The 4,586-nt window shown below is 47.7% G+C and overlaps 1 pseudogene; it reads left to right on the forward strand.

The window, feature by feature from the left end:
* The window catches only part of LOC127687911 (60S ribosomal protein L5-like), a 3,391-nt pseudogene extending 3,060 nt beyond the window's left edge, over positions 1 to 331 (forward strand).
* The last annotated feature ends 4,255 nt before the right edge of the window (positions 332 to 4,586 follow it).

Consider the following 4,586-nt stretch of genomic DNA (forward strand, 5'->3'; position numbering starts at 1 on the left):
GAGGTGAATACAATGTGGAAAGCACTGACGGTCAGCCTGGTGCCTTCACTTGCTATTTGGATGCAGGTCTTGCCCGAACTACAACTGGCAATAAAGTTTTTGGGGCCCTGAAGGGATCTGTGGATGGAGGCTTGTCTGTCCCTCATAGTACCAAACGATTGCCTGGCTATGACCCTGAAAGCAAGGAGTTCAGTGCAGAGGAACATCGGAAGCACATCATGGGTCAGGATGTGGTAGACTACATACGCTACTTAATGAAGGAGAAGATACGTATACGAAACAGTTCTCTCAGTACATCAAGAACAATGTAACTCCAGACATGATAAAGTAGAGTTATATATAATTGCTGCTTAATCATGTTTGTCTTTATGAAAAAAAAAATCTTCATAAAAAGTTGCTTTAGCTTTCAGCAACCTGTCCCTGAGCTCTGAGGAAGCTTGACTTCTTTTGAGCAACCCGGTCTTTCTTCTGGGCAAGAGACATTTTGGGGCAACCCACCTCTTCTTCTTCACCTCTCTCTTGGGTTTCTTCTCATAGACTGGATTCCCTTGGATAGCAGCATGAACTTTCTTATATCTCTACTTCATCATGTCTGGAGTTACATTGCATTTCCCAGTTGGTCTATAAAACCTTGTCTTGTCAGGTTTGGGGACAGGAATTTAGCCTCTGTTGAAGGAGTGATGGTGGTGGTTTTAAAGGCAACGCTAGACTGAGTGAATTGTACTCACACCAGAGATCTTGCGTGCTACTCTGCTGTTTGTAGTCAAGATGGAGCAATAGGATCTAAATTTAAAATTTTCTGCCTTGGGACCAGGAGAGATGGCTCAGTGGTTGAGAGGGCTGGCTAAACAAACATGAGGACATGGGTTAGGATCTCAACACTTAAAAGTTGGTCTGGCTGTTTATCTACCTGTAACCCCAGGTGCTGTGGCCAGGAGTTGGGGGTGTGTGTGAATAGACCTGGGAGGAAGGTAAAAGGGACAACAGGGTTGGAAGAGGGGTAGACAGAGAAGGATTAGGAAGTGAAGGACAGGGGTGTGTAATGTGGTGTGACGTGAAATCCCAAAGAATCAATAAAAATATGTTTTTGGGAAAAAGACAACAGAACCCGCAGTGGACAGTGCGTACCTGCCAGCACTATGAAGTGGAGAAAAGGCAGCAGAACCCGCAGTGGACAGTGCGTGCCTGCACTATGAAGTGGAGAAAAGACCACAGGACCCGCAGTGGACAGTGCGTGCCTGCCTGCACTGTGAAGTGGAGAAAAGACAGCAGAACCCGCAGTGGACAGTGCGTGCCTGCCTGCACTGTGAAGTGGAGAAAAGGCAGCAGAACCCGCAGTGGACAGTGCGTGCCTGCCTGCACTGTGAAGTGGAGAAAAGACAGCAGAACCCGCAGTGGACAGTGCGTGCCTGCACTATGAAGTGGAGAAAAGACCACAGGACCCGCAGTGGACAGTGCGTGCCTGCACTATGAAGTGGAGAAGGCTCACAGCAAGCACCAGGCAGGGTGTGGACAAGCCAGAAGTCTGACACTCTGCTGTGGAGCATGGTTTAAGCTGAGCCACGTTGGAAACAAGCTGCTTGCACACTGGTGCTCATTCGGAACAGCTCCAGTGTAAACATAGCCACCCTTTGGTGCCCTCAGGGGATTGGCTTCGAGGTCCCCTGCAGATACCCAATGTGTGGTTGCTCAAATCTTCTATTCAAAGCAGCCGGTATGAGCACACAGCCACACAATTGATGTGCACCCTGCTGTGTGACTTAAGGCTTCTCTGATCCACTCGCTCCAGCTAACACTGTGCGAACGCTGGGTAGATAGTTGTTAAGTTCTACTGCCTGTGGAGGAGCAAGAGGAAAATGTCTGCTCATGTTCCAGGGCACACAAAGAGACTGACTGCACTGCCAGTCTATTGAATCCTAGACGCAGAACCTGTAGGGATGGAGGGCTCATAAACAGACATGCTCCTTGATAATGAGGAGGAGTGGGCTACTAACACACACTGCCATGCAAATGAGACAATTAGGCAGAAAGACAAGGCATTCGGAACCGAGACTGCGCTATGCTTTTATTCACACAATGGTGTGTATAATGAAAACGGTGCCGATAGCAGATCAACGGGTGGGTGGGAAGAGCAGGACGGAGCTCTCTAAGAGTGCAGGGAAGTGGACAGGAGGATGGAAGGCTCATCATCTTATAGTGGTGATGGTTTCTGAGGTTCATTCAGGTTTATACTTGAAATATGTGCAGTCTGTTGTGTGTCAAGGATACTTCTATAGCATTGCTTAAGGGGAAAAACAGGCGTGTTAAAGGCGTATCTATGTGACCCTAAGCAAAATTTGGGGGTCAAAAGAGGGCAAGAAATCATGACCCAAACAAGGTGATTTGTCAGATGAGATGGTTAGGTGCAGTTCTGAGCACAGTGCTGTCTGTGTCCATACTGAGCACAGCGCTGTGTCTGCACTCTTTCTGTCTCTGTCTCTGTCTGTCTGTCTGTCTCTCTCTCTCTGTGTGCCTTGGCTCTACCTTTTATCTTCAGAAATTAGAGTTCCTTCCTTCCTTCCTTCCTTCCTTCCTTCCTTCCTTCCTTCCTTCCTTCTTTCACCAAAAAGTCTTATGGAAACGGGAAAATTCACAGAACGAGCAGGCAGCATGAGCACCTGGCACTTTGTTGAACACCTCTTTTACCTGAAGTCATCTACCACCAAGAGCTGCCAGATATTTAAGCCATATGGCTTATGTGTGGCTCCCTAACCCCATATTCACCATGATAAAAAGAAAAAGAAAATAGGTTTTAAAGTTGTCAACTTGACTACATCTATGTTCAACTAAGACCCAGGATGCTGTGCATGTCAGTGAGGGATGTTCTTAATCAGACTGTTTGAATCAGGAAGACCTACTTTAAATGTAGGTCACACTGTCTGGTGGCAGCACAGATGGGAGCAGAAGGAGGAGGTTTTGCTTTTGTCTGCTTGCTTTCACTCTTGCTGGCAAGTGCCTATCCTGCTGCAACCCAACGTTGTTAGGATTTCAGTGTAGACTCAAGGTGGACTGGCAGCTCTCCAGGAATCTCCAGGGTTCCAGTGCTAGACTAGGGACAGTGGAGACATCCAGCCTCATGGGCTGAACAACCAGTGATCTAGGCCTTTTTGACTCGAGACAGCCATTGCTGGACTATCTGGACCACACCCTATAAACCAACTTAATAAATACCATTTTAATGTATATGTTATAGAACACAGGGAAATGAAGGGAAGACACTCAGCAATGGGTGTCTTAGCCTATGGACATACGTGTGCACCTGGGTCAGATGGAGGTTCTGGTCTGTCACCTTCTGATGTCAACACAGTTGTGTATGCTGTGGCAGAGGGGCAGTTAGATACTAAGTGTCTTGGCTTCCAATCTGGCATTCCTGCCACTGTACAAGGGATACAGTGAAGGCTTAGAGTCAGAACCCATACCTCCAGATGAAGCCATACTAGTTGAGACCCAGAAAACCTCCCTTGAGCCCTACTGTTAATGAGCATGTGTCCCCAGTGAGACAGGCTCTCCACTGCTGCACGTTTCCTCCACCAGAACCTAGGTATCCCTGGGGCTGGGTTAGTAATAGTCATTGAAATGGAGGCTAGCAACCACCAGATGGCGCTCAATTCTCTTCTTTTAGAAGTGCAAAATTGGTCAAATAGGGAGTTAAAACAGAACAGGTTTCAAGTGAGATGATTTAAAGTACTTATTTTTCAAAAGTTGCCTCCCTCATTCCTGAAGTAGTAAGGATATGCCAGAGAGCACCATGGGAGCTCCGCTTGGGGCGGAGGAAGACGGGCGTGCAGGCCCAGTAGTGTCCTGAAAGAGGCAGAGCCTGTCCTCTTGGCTCTCAAGCCTGCTGTCTTGTCTTTGTTCCCACAATCAGGTCTCCCAGCTCCAACATGAGCCACAGGGGGCTCTCGTCCCTTGACCAGGGGCATCTGAGCCCTGGCGAGGTTTCAAATTCATGAATTCCTTGCCAGATAGCTCATGTCTGTAATTCCAGCACTTGGGAGGGTCACCATGGATTTGAGGTTACCATGGGCTACAAAGTTAGACTCTATCTCAACAAAGGAAAACAAAACCAAACCCTGTCGGTCATAAAGATTGGGATATATTCCTTATTCCTCTCCCAGCACCGAAGGTGCACATTTACATCTCTCTCCCTGTTCTCTGTATTGGCATGTCTACACACATACACCATCGATCACCTGTGGCTGTGCCAGTACTGGCAAGATAGGCGTGGACTTTAATTTGCATCCTTTCTCAGACACACCCAGGTCCTACTCTGCCGTCCTCAGCGCAGTGCCCCGGCTCCTTGGTGGCCTCTGCTGGCAGGGTGTTCATTTTCTTCCCAAGTCCTTCTCACTTTTATAAGTCAGGTTAGGAACCCCAGGGCATCTGCAGTGGGTTGCTGGTAAATCTCATTTTCACTGCATGAAGGAATCACTGGCCCAGTGCTTAAGTTAGGTGATATGATCTTTCCCAAGAAACTGTAAAATGTTGTACAGATGCAGGCATAAATGGTTGGAAATATATGCCTGGAAATGGGGTAGTTAGAAACC

This window comes from Apodemus sylvaticus, chromosome 6 (genome assembly GCF_947179515.1).
Source record: "Apodemus sylvaticus chromosome 6, mApoSyl1.1, whole genome shotgun sequence".
NCBI classification, from domain to species: Eukaryota; Metazoa; Chordata; class Mammalia; order Rodentia; family Muridae; genus Apodemus; species Apodemus sylvaticus.